Genomic DNA, 21,775 nt, shown 5'->3' with positions numbered 1-21,775 from the left:
TGTGGAGACCGCACGCCCCACGTGTTGAGCAATTCGGCGGTACGTCCACCCGGCCTCCCGCATGCCCACTATACGCCCTCGCTCAAAGTCCGTCAACTGCACATACGGTTCACGTCCACGCTGTCGCGGCATGCTACCAGTGTTGAAGACTGCGATGGAGCTCCGTATGCCACGGCAAACTGGCTGACACTGACGGCGGCGGTGCACAAATGCTGCGCAGCTAGCGCCATTCGACGGCCAACACCGCGGTTCCTGGTGTGTCCGCTGTGCCGTGTGTGTGATCATTGCTTGTACAGCCCTCTCGCAGTGTCCGGAGCAAGTATGGTGGGTCTGACACACCGGTGTCAATGTGTTCTTTTTTCCATTTCCAGGAGTGTATATGTGAAGGCTGCTCTCTGGAACTACTGCACGAAGTTTGCTACTCGCGCCACACTGGCACGATTGTCTGGTCGATAAATGAGTACCGCGGACCTTTGATGCAAGGCTCACATTGTTAGAGGTTTGTGGTCGGACATTGCGCTCACTCCTTTAGGAGATGAAGTACGCCAGGAAGTGGCGTGCGCTGTATAAATCGTTCAGCTTATATAAAAATGATCATATTCAGTTAGCTGAAGTTGTTCTCTGAATTTTAATCGCAACTCTACGCAGCGCCTTTTCAACAAAGTTAGAGCTATACCAAGCAAGTTGTCCGGTCGTAGAAACTTTGTGGTACACGTGCGAAGCCAGGGCGGTGCCATAGTTACTTACAAGAAGGCAGGTACGGAGAAATCTTTGTGCGCCTTCGGAATTAGAGAAGTTCTAACCCCAAAAGTCTTTCAGGAGTAGTTAGAACGAACGACAGTGGTTCTGAATTGCTTCACTGCGACTTGTGCAAATGATTTAACGATTTAGTACCTCACTACTAAAATCATAATCATCTCTGGAGGTGAAACTCAGACGGTCGTCTGCCGAAAGCGATCGCATGGGTGGTCGCACTCAGTTATTATGTTTACGATTGTTGTTGTTGTTGTCTTCAGTCCTGAGACTGGTTTGATGCAGCTCTCCATGCTACTCTATCCTGTGCAAGCTGCTTCATCTCCCAGTACCTACTGCAACCTACATCCTTCTGAATCTGCTTAGTGTACTCATCTCTCGGTCTCCCTCTACGATTTTTAAACTCCACGCTGCCCTCCAATGCTAAATTTGTGATCCCTTGATGCCTCAAAACATGTCCTACCAACCGATCCCTTCTTCTAGTCAAGTTGTGCCACAAACTTCTCTTCTCCCCAATCCTATTCAATACCTCCTCATTAGTTACGTGATCTATCCACCTTATCTTCAGTATTCTTCTGTAGCACCACATTTCGAAAGCTTCTATTCTCTTCTTGTCCAAACTAGTTATCGTCCATGTTTCACTTCCATACATGGCTACACTCCAAACAAATACTTTCAGAAACGACTTCCTGATACATAAATCTATATTCGATGTTAACAAATTTCTCTTCTTCAGAAACGCTTTCCTTGCCATTGCCAGTCTACATTTTATATCCTCTCTACTTCGACCATCATCAGTTATTTTACTTCCTAAATAGCAAAACTCCTTTACTACTTTAAGTGTCTCATTTCCTAATCTAATTCCCTCAGCATCACCCGATTTAATTTGACTACATTCCATTATCCTCGTTTTGCTTTTGTTCAACTTATATCCTCCTTTCAAGACACTGTCCATTCCGTTCAACTGCTCTTCCAAGTCCTTTGCCGTCTCTGACAGAATTACAATGTCATCGGCGAACCTCAAAGTTTTTACTTCGTCTCCATGAATTTTAATACCTACTCCAAATTTTTCTTTTGTTTCCTTTACTGCTTGCTCAATATACAGATTGAATAACATCGGGGAGAGGCTACAACCCTGTCTCACTCCTTTCCCAACCACTGCTTCCCTTTCATGCCCCTCGACTCTTATTACTGCCATCTGGTTTCTGTACAAATTATAAATAGCCTTTCGCTCCCTGTATTTTACCCCTGCCACCTTTAGAATTTGAAAAAGAGTATTCCAGTCAACATTGTCAAAAGCTTTCTCTAAGTCTACAAATGCTAGAAACGTAGGTTTGCCATTTCTTAATCTTTCTTCTAAGATAAGTCGTAAGGTCAGTATTGCCTCACGTGTTCCAACATTTCGACGGAATGCAAACTGATCCTCCCCGAGGTCTGCATCTACCAGTTTTTCCATTCGTCTGTAAAGAATTCGCGTTAGTATTTTGCAGCCGTGGCTTATTAAACTGATAGTTCGGTAATTTTCACATCTGTCAGCACCTGCTTTCTTTGGGATTGGAATTATTATATTCTTCTTGAAGTCTGAGGGTATTTCGCCTGTCTCATACATCTTGCTCACCAGCTGGTAGAGTTTTGTCATGACTGGCTCTCCCAAGGCCGTCAGTAGTTCTAACGGAATGTTGTCTACTCTGGGGGCCTTGTTTCGACTCAGGTCTTTCAGTGCTCTGTCAAACTCTTCACGCAGTATCGTATCTCCCATTTCGTCTTCTTCTACATCCTCTTCTATTTCCATAATATTGTCCTGAAGTACATCGCCCTTGTATAAGCCTTCTATATACTCCTTCCACCTTTCTGCCTTCCCTTCTTTGCTTAGAACTGGGCTGCCATCTGAGCTCTTGTTATTCATACACGTGGTTCTCTTCTCTCCAAAGGTCTCTTTAATTTTCCTGTAGGCAGTATCTATCTTACCCCTAGTGAGATAAGCTTCTACATCCTTACATTTGTCCTCTAGCCATCCCTGTTTAGCCATTTTGCACTTCCTGTCGATCTCATTTTTGAGACGTTTGTATTCCTTTTTGCCTGCTTCATTTACTGCATTTTTATATTTTCTCCTTTCATCAATTAAATTCAATATTTCTTCTGTTACCCAAGGATTTCTAGCAGCCCTCGTCTTTGTACCTACTTTATCCTCTGCTGCCTTCACTACTACATCCCTCAGAGCTACCCATTCTTCTTCTACTGTATTTCTTTCCCCTATTCCTGTCAATTGTTTCCTTATGCTCTCTCTGAAACTCTGTACAACCTCTGGTTCTTTCAGTTTATCCAGGTCCCATCTCCTTAATTTCTCACATTTTTGCAGTTTCTTCAGTTTTAATCTACAGGTCATAACCAATAGATTGTGGTCAGAGTCCACATCTGCCCCTGGAAATGTCTTACAACTTAAAACCTGGTTCCCAAATCTCTGTCTTACCATTATATAATCTATCTGATACCTTTTAGTATCTCCAGGGTTCTTCCACGTATACAACCTTCTTTCATGATTCTTAAACCAAGTGTTAGCTATGATTAAGTTGACCTCTGTGCAAAATTCTACTAGGCGGCTTCCTCTTTCATTTCTTAGCCCCAATCCATATTCACCTACTATGTTTCCTTTGCTCCCTTTTCCTACACTCGAATTCCAGTCACCCATTACTATTAAATTTTCGTCTCCCTTCACTATCTGAATAATTTCTTTTATTTCATCGTACATTTCTTCAATTTCTTCATCATCTGCAGAGCTAGTTGGCATATAAACTTGTACTACTGTAGTAGGTGTGGGCTTCGTATCTATCTTGGCCACAATAATGCGTTCACTATGATGTTTGTAGTAGCTTACCCGCATTCCTATTTTCCTATTCATTATTAAACCTACTCCTGCATTACCCCTATTTGATTTTGTGTTTATAACCCTGTAGTCACCTGACCAGAAGTCTTGTTCCTCCTGCCACCGAACCTCACTAATTCCCACTATATCTAACTTTAACCTATCCATTTCCCTTTTTAAATTTTCTAACCTACCTGCCCGATTAAGGGATCTCACATTCCACGCTCCGATCCGTAGAATGCCAGTTTTCTTTCTTCTGATAACGACATCCTCCTGAGTACGATTACATAATGCAAACTACTTGCCTGCTTGATAAATTGCGTATGAATTGTAATACTTAACATAAATTTCAGGTGGAAATCTCACTTAAACTAAGGAATCGCATTATTGATGAATATTTTATCTTAAACGTAAACGCAGTACTTTAGTTACTAGTGTTCGTCACCAGGGTAATAGGAGAATCGTAAGATAAAGACCCGTCGCGTAACGTGACGAATTAGCAGTAAAGAGTGAGAACAGGAGACTGCAAGCTGACTATAGACAGTAAAAATGGAAAATTATAAGTGAGCAGATATTTAGGCATACATCCCAGACGGTTCCTATAATTATGTTCGGAATTACGAGTATATCATCAACTCCCTTGTACACCACAATATTAGCGTCTCTTATCCTCCACACGAACTGGCAAGGCACTTCATCTGGTGCGCTGTTAACATGACAAACTGACGCAAGACCCCCGCCTTGCAGCAGAGCACCACCTATGGTTCAGTCTAGGCTCCCTCCATTAGCCCTGCTTGTCCTCTTAATTATACATGGGCCACACACCCGCGGCTTGCTCTCTCGTCTGATGGCTGCGCCATCCGCTACTCATGCTAGTGACGGCCACAGTGAAGTACTCTGGGGGGGATATTAGCACATGTTACTACCAGTTTATTTCAAAAATCTATCGGCCGTACATTACCAACAATTTGTTTTCTGATGCACGTAACGCGGAGTTATTAAATGCAAAAGTGGTCAATAAGCTGGAAAAATATCGATATTTCGTTCACGGGGAAACATAATAATGAGCTACGCTGAGCTCCTTTACCACTTTAAAGTATTTCAGGCGGTGAATTTCATCGACAAAGACACAAAATAGGAACAAGTCGCTCTTGGTGCATCATGTGCTTCCACATTCTCTGATGTCTCCCGGCTAGAAATTAAATCATCATTACACTACAAGTTCAGAATTAAATCTGCATCTCAATAGTACAAAGTATGGATTGAACCACAAGATTCACAATAAAACGTAAAAACGTTTCAGTATAACTGGTTACTGAAGACAGAAGCGCACCGGACGGAGCAACAAATTAAAAACGTCATATCTACACTGCGTAACACAATCAAAAAACACTTCTTCGAAACTTCGTGATTGTCTCTCATCGAAATCCATAAGTTTGAAATTTGGCTCAAAGATGACTACAACCTCCCTCTGTAATGATGCAAAAGCGCGGCGCCCTGCGAAGCTACCCCAAGTTTTAAACAGTGAAGGTGTGAACACATGCGAAAAGAAAATCAGAGCTCAGAAGTTCATGTGAGCCCTAAAGGTAGGTTAAAGATCTTAAAATGGCACCAAATTGCGTCACGATTCTGTCCAACGCCACCGTGGACACGTCACACGATGAGAAAGTTGTCACACCCACTCTAGTCCATATTTTACCTCTTCTTTTGACACCTATGCAATTGAAGGTAAGAACCGCAACGGCCCACGTTAAAAGCACGCGGTTTTCTTACGGGTGTCATGACATTTGCTTCTATGAAGAAGACATCGACTTTTGCTTCTGAAGACGATAATTAACTTGTCTAAACTGGTAAGACATTGTGAAAATGTACAGTATATGCAATTCAGGACTAAATTTTATTCCGGAAAACTACTTTGTGTTCCGACAAGAGAGCAGCGGCTCATTTATCGAACGAATTTTCCATTTTAACTGATAGTGACACAAATGTTTTGTGGAACGTTCACTTTGTTCCATAACGTTTGAGGGCGTTGTTTGTAATCTGTTGTTAGGGTGGCTGGCTCATCCACAGTTTGTGCAAGTATTTCATATTTTCTCTTATCTTACTGGTGTCTTAAATGACGGTTTTACAACATATAACTATTTCAATGCTATCTTCCTGGACAGAAGCTATCGTGATTGTACAGGTGACAATGGTAGAGTTAGACAGAGAGTGAGTGCCATTTTATCTCATATTGCTTCTTACTTCTTTTGTCACAGCATTCGCTTCGACTGATTTTCTTATGCGCACTGCATATTTATTTAAATATTCAAATACACCGCTGCTCATAATCGACACGAAAGGGCCTCGCGGGGTGCATTAAGGACGTCAATGGAACCACCATTGCCGGCCACGGTGGTATCGCGGTTCTAGGCGCGCAGTCCGGAACCGTGCGACTGCTACGGTCGCAGGTTCGAATCCTGCCTCGGGCATGGATGTGTGTGATGTCCTTAAGTTAGTTAGGTTTAAGTAGTTCTAAGTTCTAGGGGACTAATGACCACAGCAGTTGAGTCCCATAGTGCTCAGAGCCATCTGAACCATTTGAACCACCATTTCCCTCGGAGTGTTCATTCCTACACATTGTGCAGTCAAAACCCACAGTTTGGAGTGCAGTGAGCAAAACATTTCAAATACACCGCTACTCAAATCGACACGGCTTTCTTGACAACTTTCGAGAGTGCTAACATCCCATGGACAATTCAACTATTCTCTAAGGACACTGTCGGCCAATAATCCCATTGACTATGGTCGCACGCTTTTGGAGTGCAGTGCAACCTCAACGTTTCCTTCCGTGTTCAGGGTGGAATCACTGGGGGCTGCCTGTAACCGTTCTGCGAAATTTGAGTGCGATACGAAGCAGCCATCTTGCATCGTACCCGGCAGTGGCGTGATCACGTAGGTGTGCTACATTAATACGTCTGTCAATAAAACAGCAGAGTGTCTCTCTAAGATCCTCCACTTCCGCAACACGTTCAGTTCCACCCGCCTGCCTTTGTTAAAAATGTATTTGTACGGAGACAACTTGTACGGAGTTCCAGGTACCTCCAGATTGGCAACTACTAGACACTCCGCCGGCCGCGGTGGCCATGCGGTTCTGGCGCTGCAGTCCGGAACCGCGGGGCTGCTACGGTCGCAGGTTCGAATCCTGCTTCGGGCATGGGTTTGTGTGATGTCCTTAGGTTAGTTAGGTTTAAGTAGTTCTAAGTTCTAGGGACTTATGACATAAGATGTTGAGTCCCATAGTGCTCAGAGCCATTTGAACCATTTTTAGACACTCCTCTGGTTCTGCATGCCTACCAACAGGCACAGGAACATCAGTGTAGCCGACCAGAGTGGCCGAGCGGTTCTAGGCGCTACAGTCTTGAACCGTGCGACCGCTACGGCCGCAGGTTCGAATCCTGCCTCGAGCATGGATGTGTGTGATGTCCTTAGGTTAGTTAGGTTTAAGTAGTTCTAATTCCTAGGGGACTGATGACCTCAGAAGTTAAGTCCCATAGTGCTCAGAGCCATTTGAACCATTTTGATCCCTTTAAGACCCTCCCTCCCATCCCCACCCCCTCACCCCTCCACCCCAGTTCGGCAAAACCATCAGTACGACCCGCCCACTTTTGTCAAGCACTTTCAAAATGTACCTATACAGAGTTAACCCATGACAAGACTCCTAGGCGGTAGCAACTACGCAACACTGATGTTGGTTCAAATGGCTCTGAGCACTATGGGACTTAACTTCTAAGGTCCTTTGCCGTTTTATTCACTGTTGCGTCAATGTCGCACCACCCTGCGATCACGACACAGGTGGTGCGAAACGGGAGGGCTGAAAAGCATTAGCATTCTTTTCTGCTACGAATCGCTTTCATATTCCGTTTTATTGTTTTTAAATGTCCATAGTGACTCCACCTTCGACACCAGAGCAAAAATTGCTGTCGCAATGCGCTCCAAAGAGGTACGATCAGGTTCAGTATGGTTGCTGGCCCACTATGTCCTTAGAGAACGAGTGAATTGTCCAGGGGGTGTTAGCAGTTTCGCACTGCGAACTGTCATTCCTATCGCGAAAGTGACGGGCTTTATGCCACCTACTGAGGTCCTTCCGGATGGATTCTGAGCAGCGGTATATCTGAAATGATTTCCTCCACTACGAATTAGGAAAGCGTTTGATTTCCGCGCTGAGCGTTTCGGTTCTGACCTAGATAGCACTGGCGTCAAGAGAAGGGGATAAACGCGGCTAAGAGGAGGTGTGACACGTCCACCATGGTGTTGGTGAGAATTTTGGAGAAAGTTGGTGTCAGCGTGATATCACTAGCCTAACTTACACCTCAGATGAACTTCTGAGCACTAGCCTTGTTTTTACATGTGTCGACATCTTGGTGTTTGAAGCGTCGCCTAGCACAAGAATGACGTCACGGGGTGTCACGTTTTTGCGCCATTACAGAGTAAGGTTGTAGACTCACTTGAGTCACATTTCAAACTCGTAGGTCGAAATTGGGGACAATTACAGGTTTTCGAATAAGGGATTCTGTAACTGCTTTGGGTGTTGTATCTAGATTACATACACAATATTTTGGGGTCATAAGTGCCCCACAATTTTTACGTCAACCACATCGCAGAAAATAATGGGATATTTTCTAAACAGCGAACTGCTTTTGCAAATATGTTCATATATACCGATGAGCAAATACGTAATGACCACCTGCTTAAAAGCGTATTAGTCTACCTTAGAAACTTAATACAATGGTGAATATCTGTGGAATGGATTCAACAACTTCCTGTTAGGTTTGGCAGAGCTATGTGACACGAGCTATCTACGCACGTGCCACGTAATTTTCGTAATTACGGGCCATGGTTCCAGGGTGTGGAGCTGGTGCCCGATAGCGTCCAAGATTTGTTCCATCGGGCTCAGATGAAACGAATTTTTTGACCAAGACATCAATGTTAGTTCTTTATTATTCTCCTGAAATCACTGTAGCACGGCCATAGTCTTGTGGCACGGCCAGTTATCCTGGTGGATGATGTAATCAGCGTAAGAGAAGACATTAAACATGGAGGGATGCAGGTGGTCAACAATAATGTTAACGTTGTCCACGACTGTTGCAGTGCTTAGATTACTGCTACAGGTCTCATGGAAACCCAGCTGAATGTTCCCCATAGTATAACATCACCCACACCGTTCTTTTCCGTTGCGAGGTGTAAGTTTCGAGTAACTGGTGTATCCAGACGCCTGGTTCAACAGCAAACGTGATTCATCCGATTCCATTCACGAGTTTCCATTTGTTCAAGGACCAATCTCGAGAATCCATTGCCCACAGAAATGGTAACCGACGACCTCTTTGGGTCAGCATGAAGAGACGATCGGGTTATTTGGCGCGGAGTTCCATGTTGAACGATATGCTACGAACGGTGTAATTGTCATTCTTGCACTAGCATTGTGCTCTGTCGTTGGATCTGCCACAGATCGCTGATTATACAACTTTATATGTCGGGCAAGCCTACCTTCACGTTCTATGACGCGACGCGGAGGTGCAACACTTCGTCGTCTGCGCGTGGTTTCACCAGCCTTCATCCACTTTCCATAGACGCTGACGGCAGTAGCATCAAACCAGCAGGCCAGCTTTGTCATTCCTAAGATACTCGTTCCCTGGCGCCGGGTTATAACAAATTATACTTTGTCAGAGTCGCTTATGTCAGTGGATGTCGCCGTCTATAGCTCTTACTGTCAGGAGAGTAATTCCCAATTGACTCTGCTCCTTTTGCATACTTTCATTACAGCGTCACGTGCCTGCAACGCCACCAGTTGGCATTCACTCTTGTGGCTGGCGGTGGTCGTAACGTTTTGGCTCATATATGAAATTACATTAGCTTCATCCTACCACTGTTGAGGCTGTCAGGAAACCGTTGTCCTAATACCTGCTTCACTGGCCGGCCGGAGTGACCGAGCAGTTATAGGCGCTTCAGTCTGGAACCGCGCGACCGCTACGGCCGCAGGTTAGAATCCTGCGTCGGGCATGAATGTGTGTAATGTCCTTAGGTTAGTTTGGTTTAAGTAGTTTTAAGTTCTAGGGGACTGATGACCTCAGATGTTAAGTCCCATAGTGATCAGAGCCATTTGAACCATTTGAACCTGCTTCACTGTTTGCCTTTCTTCTGTTCCTTTACTGTCAGATCCGCAGAAGTCGTCTCTCAGTTCATTACTAAACTGTGTAAGAGACCAAATTATCTATTCTAAGTATTGATCCACTGACGACTACACGAACTACATACAGGCAGAAAATCATTACATATAACTTCATACCCGACAGCCCAACTGGAAGGAATTTGAACCTTAAAATCGCATGGAGGCAACAAAGAAGACTGGCTCAAAGTAAAAAGACGACGAAGATTTGGGAAGATAAGAACAAGAAAGCCACTGCTAAGTAACATTTACACATGATCCTTAGAGAGAGAAACTAAATATAATCGAGCCTTTGCTGAAAATTGATGCCTCTGAATTTTTGACGTGAAAACTCTTAAGGCATTTTAAATAACAGAAACGTTAGTAACACTCTATATCTTTATTCTTCAAGTCTACATATTTCTTTCAACATAGTCACATTGACGACGAAGACATTTTGTGCAACGAGAGATCAGTTTATTGATACCGTCCTTGAGAAGGCGTCGGATTGTTGTAGACGTCGCAGCGCTCGTGTGTGATCTGATATAGGAGAAGGGGCTCCAATTGTGGATGAATGTTTCCTGCTCTTAGAAGCTCGATTACAGCAAACTGCTTCTAACGCACCGCCACAGTTAAGTTACACACTCGCAAGTTACATGCTACAATTTCGAGCCGTCTAGCGGCAGAGGCTGGAAATATGTGGCCATGAAGAATAAAGATGTAGAATGTTAATAACGTTTGTTTTATTTAGAAGGCTATTAAGAGTTTTTACATAAAAATTTCTGATGTATTATTTTTCAGGACGCTCTCGTCTGTGGGGAATTACTGTACCGACGATAAGAGCCGCAGATGGCGAAATCTACTGATATACGCTACTTTGACAAAGGACAATTGGTTAGGTTGCGGCGTCTGGGAACAAGTAAGTCGGGAATGACAAAGCTCGTTGGCTCCTCAGGTGCTACTGCCGTGATCGTCTATGGAAAGAGGTTGGAGGACGGTGAAACTGCGTCCACATCTCATCAAAGAACGCGAAGTTAGGCTTGCCCGCTACGTAAAGCAGTACAGGCAGCGATCTTTGGTGGATCTGACGACAGAGTACAATGCCAGTGCAGGCACAAGTCTTTCGCATTTACACCGTTCAGAGCATGCACGTCCGAAGGAACTTCGCATCGTACTTTTGAACAACACAGGTACTGCAATATCATATTTTTGCGTCGAAAAAGGGCAAGCGGATTTCAGCTGAAATGTCACCCCTGTGTGGGAATAGGCATAAAGGATTACGAGTGCACGTTATAGAAACATGGTTCAAGACTTATCGATGTTTGGATACGACCGTGAGAGGTGTTCGACCGCTCTCGATAATCGCGAAACTCGGGTTCAAGTGCCAGTCTGGAACAGATTTTCATTATATTCATTTAGTTATACAGCTGATGGTTGTCCATATTCGCAACTGCAAGTACATTTCATGTTTTTCTAACATACTGCGGCATTATGATTGTTGGAAATAGGCCAAATACAGGTAATAAAAGTGAAGTGTTGCACAAAGATGTGTCATTCCACTATTATACTACAATATGAACGACGTTTTGTGAATAGACTATACACACACACACAAACACACACACACACACACACACACACACACAGACAGACGCGCGCGCGCGCACACACACACACAGACACTCTATAAAATTTCTTAAGTCAGTTATTAAAAGATTAGATGAGAATAGAAAAAAATACAGTAAAAATGTGAGTAAAAGGTCATTGCAGACGTATGTGACTTGCCAATCACCAGACTGAAAAAGGATGAGCCAGCCCTTACACATTCTCCATCCAATCCCCATCTCTCCCCATGCGATTTCCATAACTTTGGAGCCCTGAAGTAAGAAATTCTTGGCTATCGGTTTGCTTCGAATGAAGAGTTGCAAGGCTGAATACAATCATGTTAGGCTATAGCAATTTTATTTCCGTGAAGACACTGACCGTCATATCTCACAGTGGGATAAATGTAATTACAGTTGTGGCGATTACTTTCGAAATAGAAAACAGTTTACGTACTTTTTCCATTTGTCTCGTTTTCATTTGACTGTCCCTTATACGCTGAGTGAACTGTCCCAGTATCTTGGCTGTTAACCAGAGTCTGCCACCTAGGATCCACGACTGAGTCTATGTGATCAATCCATTTCAAATCCCTACAAATTTTTACACCAGGGTATTCTCGTGAGCTATCTGATTCCTACGGTGAATCATCGATGCTGTTTGTGAAGTCCTGAATTGTACGGTATTGTACATTTAAGGCAAGTTACCAAACTTTGCCCGCTTTTAAATGTTATCAAGATTTGCCTGAATATTTGTGCAGGTTTTCAGGCAGTATTTCGTAACAGATAACTGTTGTTGTGATTCACTGATCACTCAATATATACCCTCTAGTTTAAGATCCCACAGATCGTTAGCACAGACGCAGGATAGCGAAGGCACAAAGAGAGCTGTCACAAGACGTGCACGCAGAAAACATGGAGCTTATCAAGACACTGTATTTTGGGAGAGAACGTGCGTGAAACTTTGTAACTCACTATCTTTGAACGTTTTGCTACTGAAAACTGTGAACCAGCTGGTCAGATATGCTTCAAAGACAACAACGGGTCGACACATTGGTAATCTTTCTACACCACTGGCCATTAAAATTGTTACACCAAGAAGACAGGCAGATGATAAACGGGTATTCATTAGACAAATATATTATACTAGAACTGACATGTGATTACATTTTCACGCAATTTCGGTGGATAGATCCTAGGAAATCAGTACCCAGAACAACCACCTCTGGCCGTAATAACGGCCTTGATACGCCTGGGCATTGAGTCAAACAGAGCTTTGTACAGGAACAGCTGCCCATGCGGCCACCATTGTCCAGACGTTTTCAGTTGGTGAGAGATCTGGAAAATGTGCTGGCCAGGCAGCAGTCGAACATTTTCTGTATCCATAAAGGTCCGTACAAGACCTGCAACTTGCGGTCGTGCATTATCCTGCTGAAATGTAGGGTTTTGCAGGGATCGAATGAAGGGTAGAGCCACGGGTCGTAACTTATCTGAAATGTAACGTCAACTGTTCAAAGTGCCGTAAATGTGAAGAAGAGGTGACCGACACGTAAAACCAATGGCTCTCCATACCATCACGGCGGGTGATACGCCAGTATGGCGATAACGAATACACGCTTCCAAAGTGCGTTCACCGCGATGTCGCCAAACACGGATGCGACCATCATGATGCAGTAAACAGAACCTGGATTCATCCGATAAAATGACGTTTTGCCATTCGTGCACCCAGGTTCGTCGTTCAGTACACCATCGCAGGCGTTCCTGTCTCTGATGCAGCGTCAAGGGTAACCGCAGCCATGGTCTTAGAGTTGATAGTCCACGCTGCTGCAAACGTCGTCGAACTGTTCGTGCAGATGGTTGTTGTCTTGCAAACGTCCCCATCTGTTGACTTAGGGATCGAAACGTAGCTGCACTATCAGTTACAGCCATGCCGATAAGATGCCTGTCATCTCGACTGCTAGTGATACGAAGCCGTTGGGATCCACCACGGCGTTCCGTATTACCCTCCTGAACCCACCGATTCCATATTCTGCTAACAGTCATTGGATCTCGACCAACGCGTCAGCAGTGTCGCGATACGATATATCGTAATCGCGATAGGCTACATTCCGACGTTTATCAAAGTCGGAAATGTGATGGTACGCATCTGTCCTCCTTACACAAGGCATCACAATAACGTTTCACCAGGCAATGTTGGTCAACTGCTGTTTGTGTATGAAAAATCGGTTGGAAACTTTCCTCATGTCAGCACGTTGTAGGTGTGGCCACCGACGCCAACCTTGTGTGAATGCTCTGTAAAGCTAATCATTTGCATATCACAGCATCTTCTTCCTGTCGGTTAAATTTCGCGTCTGTAGCACGTCATCTTCGTGGTTTTGCAATTTTAATTGCCAGTAGTGTAATATACACCTGACATTGTTTACGTTGTGATAAACTTCTGTTTTCATCTTCATTGGTAATGGTACTTTGACACTGCAGTAAGGGAATGAGACAGATATTAGTTAACTGAGACATCTCTTATTATCAATACAATAAACAGAAGAGCCAATGAAGAATATATCACAGCAACCATTCTTGTGGGAGGTTCATAATGTGAATCTTGTTGATTTCATGTAGAATATGATGATAATGAATCTGATGATATTAATGGGTAGCACATATTGCGGGATCGAAGTGCTTACAGTTCTACGCAGTACATAATTTTGATGCACGGGGTTACTTTTCATATCATCTGTCAGATGGAGAAACTCCTTACTTCGTCTGCTTTGGTTCAGACAACTGTTTTGGGAAACGTGACTGAAAAAGATGTGATGAAGTAGCTCAAGAAGCATAGTGTAAGTCTGACTATTTAATTAAAACTATTTAAAGATACGATAAATAATTTAGTATGCTTGATGAAGGGATGAAAAAATAATAGACGGAAGTTGATTTAAGAAACTGATGCTTGCACTGAATTATTTTATCCAAACATTTAGCAACGTTAGACATAGCCGCTCTTGTAGCTTTTTCACAATGTTACGTCTTTGAAAATTGAGTCACAGTCTTTGTCTTGATGAAATCTGGACGTATTAACTCTGGAACATCCTGGTCAGAAGTCTATTTTACAAATACTGAGATCGATTTTATCACTCAAGCTACATGCTAATACTGCAACTGCAGTTTTATTACGTTCAACCCTTTTCTGCATGGATATTATTTTGAAAACTCTTTTTCGCTTAGTATGCTTGCTTTAGAGTATGTTGGTGGACATACACTTATTAAAATGTTGAGTCGCAGGTGCTCTTAGGTTTTAAAAGGTGGGTCTCCGTAGTTACCTTCATCCCACATACGCAGAATGCAGTGCCGGGATAAGCTTTAAGCTCAGTTATGATGGAGAGTAATGTCTGCGTTCCATTTGTGTGGCTCCCGCAGCGAGACTGTGAACAAAACATAAGGCTCTGCTTTCCGCCGCTACCTTATAACACCGTTGCCACGAAAATGCAAGCAGTATGTATAGCGAAGTTCACCGGATCTGCCAGACATATAGTAGAGCCACATTGATAACAGCTGTTGTGCAACATATACGCTGAGGTGACAAAAGTCATGGGATAACGATATGTACATATTCAGATGGTGGTGGCATTGTGTGCACAAGGCATAATTGTCAATGCATCATCGGAGCTGCCATACGTACTCAGATGATTTATCCAAAAAGGTATCCAACGCGATTATGGCCGCACGACGCACTGGCAGATGGCGTTCACGTAACGAGCGAGAGAGTGGAGTTTCTGTAGTGTTGTCAGTGTAATAGACAAGCAAGACCACGTGAAATAACCTGTATGTGAGACATACGCCGAATGTATCCACCAGAACATTGCTTGAAAACTGGTGTTAATGGGCTATGGCAGCAGATGACCAACGCGGGTGCCTTTACTAATAGAACAATAATGCTTGCATCGCCTCTCCAGGGCCCGTGACAATATCGGCTGGAACTAAACGACTGGAAAACCATGGCCTGGTCTGATGATTCCCGATATGAGCTGATGACAGGGTTCGAGTGCTCTGTAACTCCCATGAATTCAGTGATCCAAGTGGTCAACAAGGCACTATGCAAGCTGGCGGTGGCTTCATAATGGTGTGGGCTGTGTTTATATGGAATGGACTGGGTTCGCTGGTCAAAGTAAACCGATCATTGACTACTTGAAGCCATTCGTGGACTTCATGCTCCCAAACAACGAAGAAATATTTATACATGACAATGCGCCATATCACCGTGCCACTGTTCTTGATTGGTTTGAAAAACATTCTGGACAATGAGAGAGAATGATTTAGCCACTCAGATCGCCGGACGTGAATCCCATCGAACATTTATGCTACATAATCGAGAGGTCAGTTCGTGCACAAAATGCTGCACCTCTTTCGCAATTAGAAGCAGCAAGGCTCAATATTTCCGCAGGTGGACTTCCAAAATCTTGTTAAGTCAATGCCACGTAGGGTTGTTGCACAATGCCGGGAAAAAGGATGTCCGATACAATATTAGGAAGTATCCCATGACTTTTTTCACCTCAGTATAGAGCTATACAAGCGTTACGTTTGGTTTTGTTATTACATTACCAGCTGAATCAATTGCAACAGCCAGAAACGACGGATGAATGAATCCAAACTCGGAGGAAGTAGAGAACAGTATACAAGCAGTAATGTTTAAGGTTGCAGAGAGATAACTTGCAAGTATGCCCCACAGTAGCCTCTCATGTGTGGACGACCTATCGATGTGGAGCAATGGGATGACTGTACTCACGTTCGGGAGGGAGGCTGTTAAGTTCCCCATCCGGCCATCAGGATTTAGGTGTTTCGTGGTTTCGCTAAACATTATAGTTTGGGGACACACATGAATTACTCGACTATTGTATATTCTGATGTAGTTTTAGAACGTTGGTACTTCGACACAACAAGGCGATATTAGAAAACATGTAAGTTGTTGAGTTTAATTATCTGACACGTTAAATTTCCATAGTGTATTAACATAGCGAAATCCCACGCCCAGAACGATATGGTGTAACGATAGTTTAATCAGAAAGGTTGCAAGCAAAATGGTCTGTAATCCTTCTTCACATCCAGTCACAATACGTCCGAGGACATCACTCTACTCACTACATCTGGTTCCTGTGACGATTCTTCATACATGACTGCAATCGTTTAAGGTGGCGGTTGATATTCATTGTAAAGCGCTGCACAGGAATAGATTCCAGAAGGTTAATAGTATTGAAATGGTTCTTTAAAACCAGAGGATATCTCAAGTATTAGAAAGGTCTGCAGGTATTTGGAATTTTTATATTTTCCCATTCAGGTCTTCTACCGATCTGATATGCCCAACACACCTTCTGAATTACCCACGATCCACACCCACAGCTGTTTCCCGCAAAAACGGATCTATTTTATCCCTCCATGGTCATAGTCAGTCAGACGAATGATGTAGGTTGATATGTCTGCTGATGATGGCACAGAAAGTGTGCAGGTGCAATCACTGAATACGTTTATTCATCGAAGATTAATAACATGTCTACACTGACGTGAACTGAAACAAAATATAAGTAATTTCTTAAAATAGAGCAACAACACTTATGGTAGCTGAAGGCCGGTTAGATTGTCACTGAGTGTAAGTTCATTAAATATACACATTATAAAAGTCAAATTCCAGTAGGAGCCGGCCGCTGTGGCCGAGCGGTTCTAGGCGCTTCAGTCCGAAACCGCGTGACTGCTACAATTGCAAGTTCGAATCCTGCCTCGGGCATGGATGTGTGTGATGTACTTAGGTTTAAGTAGTTCTAAGTCTAGGGGACTGATGACCTCAGATGTTAAGTCCCCTTAGCGCTCAGAGCCATTTGAACCATTTGAACCAGTCCTGTAGGACACTAGGATGCTCTGTGTTAAAGTTCAGACCGAAGGAACATAGTTTAACTCCTGCAAGGAGTAAAATTATTTGAGCCCAGCATGTAGCCATTTGAAGGTTCCAAAAGCTCAAATTTACAAATTCACAACTCTACCATTTCAACTAAGTCCCTCTCCTATTCGGCGAGGAGGGCACGAAAACTGTAAGTCCACAGCTGGTGGCTACCAGGATCACGAAGGAAGACGTGAATGGCAGCGATGTCGTGGAGGAGGCTCTCAAGTGGGAATCCTGATTAGTGGAATCCTTGTCGAATCGGAAAACTGACTCAGAGCGAACTGATGTGGTCTGGGCCGAGTGCTGTCCTAGATACCACTCGGCGCTAGAGTACTGCCAGGCCTATTTTTGATCACGTTTCTTACTGACAAGAATATATCTATCCGACACGCAGCCTCTAGAGGCGCTTGGACCGCTTCCTGGTGGACGGTTGGAGCATGGTCGTCTTTTACCTGTCTTTTAGACATCTTCGAATCATTGATGTGATGTTGGTTGCTGACACTGCAAGCGTTAAGCATCTGGATAGCAGTAGTCAATTGAATTCATCATACACTACAGGCGGCATTAACATGGAACAGTTGCTTATTTGCATCTTTTACATTCCCTTGACATCATTTCCTACAGATTGCAACCAACTCTATATGAAATATTTATTCCAACATCGCAATTGCTACATGGGATGAAGGAAAAAATGCCGCACTTGAGGTCAGTACGAGAATCTTCTTTGAAATTCGACACAAAACTTTATGTAGAAAAATCGGATCTGGTGGATTTTGAAAACACAAGTATTAAAACGAGAAGTTGTCAACATCGTCACATCATGCAGGGCATCATAATGTACAGAGCGAAGTGTATTAGTTAGCACCGCGGTACCTGCGCTCGTAGCTCACTGAGCAGAGTGCTAGGACATCAACCCCACATCGACCATGGTTTTATAGTTCGCATCCTCGTCAGGTTACTTTTTTATTTTTTATATATTCGTTCCCAATTCTCATCGTTTATAAAAGGGACATCATTTTGTCACATGACAATGGGCTACCACACACAGTGAGCTCCATTAAACACCTTGCTTGTGTCTATGACCCGCGCCTTGCACAACCATAACTGGTCCTGTCAGCTTCATGTAGGGCGGCTTCCTGATGTGGTACACAGACGATGAATTGCTTTTTGTGCTGGATGTATCCGATAAACAAGCTGCTTTTGCTTGTACGTATGTTGCATGATACCCCCGAAGGCGCCACTCCGATAAGGATGTTTTTCGTCGCCTGGAGCAACGCCTTCGAGGAATTGGTAACCTTCGTGCACAAGTAATGGGCAGAGGTCATCCACAGACTAAATGTACTCCACAAACAGAGGACATGAGTGTTGAAACCGTTCACCAGCCACCTCATCGAAGCGCACGTGATATCGCAAGGCAGTTCTAGATATCTAAAAAGCTGTTTGTTGAAGTGTTGTACGATGAAGAACTGCATCCACACCATTAAACATTAACGCAACACCAGTGGCCAGAAGACAGCATTTGCGGAGTATATTTTGTGAATGGCTTTTGCACAAAGTGAAAGATAACGAACGTTTTATAAATAATGTGATATTGACTGATGAATCAAGCTTTACTCGTGAAGGTATTTTCAACCTCCACAACATCCGTTATTGGTCTGGACACAACACACACGTTACCCGTGAATGTGGCTTTCAGGCCGACTTTCGCATCAACCTGTGGGCTGGAATCGTGGGAGGAGTAAATTTGAGCCCTTACGTATTGCCGGACGAGTTGAACGCACCTCTTATCTTACGTTCTTTCCCATATTTTGCCTGACGCACTAGAAAACGTTGCACTTGGTGTTCGGCGACAGCTATGATTTCAGCATGATGGTGCACCGCCACACTTTGGAATGAACAGTGTAACAATATGAATCAAGCGTTTCCAGGGAAATGGATTGGTCGTGGAGGTACTATATTCTGGCCTCCACGTTCCCCGGACCTTAATTCACTACATTTTTATTTGTGAGGACGCTTAAAGGAAAAAGTTTATAGTACTCCACCTATGGACGTGCACGACCCAGCTCGCGTGCATGCCGCTTCGGAAATGGTGGATGCAGGTGTGTTTCGTAAGGTTCAGCAAAGTATGATCCAGTGAGTGGCGAAGTGTTTGCAAATGCAAAGTGGTCATTTGGAACATCTTCTCTATAGTGAAGGTTTCTTGTATATGTGCGTACCGCCTCTGTGAAGATAAGCCTAGACGTAAAACATACAGAATGGAATTATTGTGCATAGCATAATGTCCAGTCTAGGTAGCCTACCTATTGTGCTTTTTGTACTTCATTGTATACAGACGATGTTACAGTATCCACTACTATTTTCTGTTGGCCTTATTTGTGTCATGGACGTAACAAAGTGGTCGTATACGTCTATAACAAGTTCACTTTGTATCTTAATGTTTCAATAAAGGTAACAGTAATAGAAATGAATACACAAGATACCGCGTTGTGGAGGTGTAAATTAGATACAATTTGATAATTTAACTAAAAAAAAGTTCGGCGCCAACGCCACTCGAAAATTTTCTAGTCTGCATACCCGTTCACCACGGAATTTCCTCTTCTCACTTAGCTAATGGGACAGCTCCGGCACCTGTTCTTGGCCACACTGCACGCAGTTACTGCGTTGTCAGAACCTCGTTTATTTAAATCACATTTATATTAAATTTACTGGTAGGACTAGTTTTTGCTACATACTCTTTTATCTTAAATCGGGAAGAGGAATAGCGTGCTGATCGCCAAGTGAGGCATTTTTCTTGAATCTGTGTATATCTGTGCTAATCTAAAAGGACTCTGTCAGTAGTAATGACCGTAGTCCTGTAACACCGCAGCCGTCTCTACCTCATTGTTACTTAGTAATTATCAAGCGATATATGATGATTGATTCTTGAAGTATCAGGCTGCATATTTGCTGAATAAGGCTGATGTAAGGTGCAGTTGTCACATCTTGATAACATTTGTAATATTTGACACCTTAACTAAATCTAATAGGTGATAGAAACCATGCAAACGCAGACTGATGATGCAGAATTCAGCACACATTTGATCAGTCCATGGGGCAAGTAGCTCCTGTACCCGACAGCCTTAGATGAGAAACTTGCGAGAGGAAACATTAATTTCTGGGAAGAGACTATCAATATTTCGGGAATCACAACTCCTAATTCACTTACTCTGATTTTCGTAGACACCCCAGCTTGTCATCCACACGAACGATTCGCGTAATTATCAGAATTTAGAGGCGGCTTCCTTGTAAGCCAGCACAATGCTAGGTAAGTCTTCCGTGAAACTTCCCAGTCCGTGAGATACGGTGTGTCAACTGTGTACAAGAGTTGGTGTGAAAGGTGGACCTAGTTGGAAGTGGCCGCGGCATTACGCACGCGCTTGGAGTGGCCCTCATTCGAGCAGCCATTCAAGAGCGCGCACTAATTAGGACGAATGTTGCAAATACACAGTCAGCTAGGATCTTCAGCCACTGTTTAGGAACAAGCGTGCTGCTTGCTACACTTCCTCTCGCACCTCATCACCGTGTAGGCTGCCTCTGATGGTGTAGAGAAAGACGACACTGGAAAACGCGACTGCAGTCCATGATGCCTGTGCCGTACATATCACCAAAAGCTAAGTTCTAATTACAGTGCATTTTAAATTCGGACCAGAGAATAGCGGATAATACAAGTGGGGACCTGGCCTCTACTATCTTTTAAGAACTAACATAAAAAGTTCTGCAGTGTTTGTGTTTGTTTCTTTGTGTGTGTGTCTGTGTCTGTGTGTGTGTGTGTGTGTGTGTGTTTGTGTGTGTGTGTAAAACTATTTTCCAGGAACTATTTCGTTTTTAATTTCAGTATGGATTGTTTACAGCCACTCGCCTCATTATGGTGAAGTGTAATGTGATGCGAATACATAGAAAGATAGATCCCTTATCATTTAGCTACAAAATAGCAGGTCAGCAGTTAATTCCATAAATGATCTGGGAGTACGCATTCGGAGTGATTTAAAATGGAATGATCATATTAAGTTGATCGTCGGTAAAGCAGATGCCAGACTGAGATTCATTGGAAGAATCCTAAGGAAATGCAATACGACAACAAAGGAAGTAGGTTACAGTACGCTTGTTCGCCTACTGCTTGAATACTGCTCAGCAGTGTGGGATCCGCACCAGATAGGGTTGATAGAAGAGATAGAGAAGATCCAACGGAGAGCAGCGCGCTTCGTTACAGGATCATTTAGTAATCGCGAAAGCGTTACGGAGATGATAGATAAACTCCAGTGAAAGACTATGCAGGAGAGACGCTCAGTCGCTCGGTACGGGCTTTTGTTAAAGTTTCGAGAACATACCTTCACCGAAGAGTCAAGCAGTATATTGCTCCCTCCTACGTATATCTCGCGAAGAGACCATGAGGATAAAATCAGAGAGATTAGAGC

Source organism: Schistocerca gregaria, chromosome X, assembly GCF_023897955.1.
Source record: "Schistocerca gregaria isolate iqSchGreg1 chromosome X, iqSchGreg1.2, whole genome shotgun sequence".
Classification (NCBI taxonomy): Eukaryota; Metazoa; Arthropoda; class Insecta; order Orthoptera; family Acrididae; genus Schistocerca; species Schistocerca gregaria.
The sequence above is the reverse complement of the archived record's forward strand: the minus strand, read 5'-3'. Positions refer to the sequence as shown.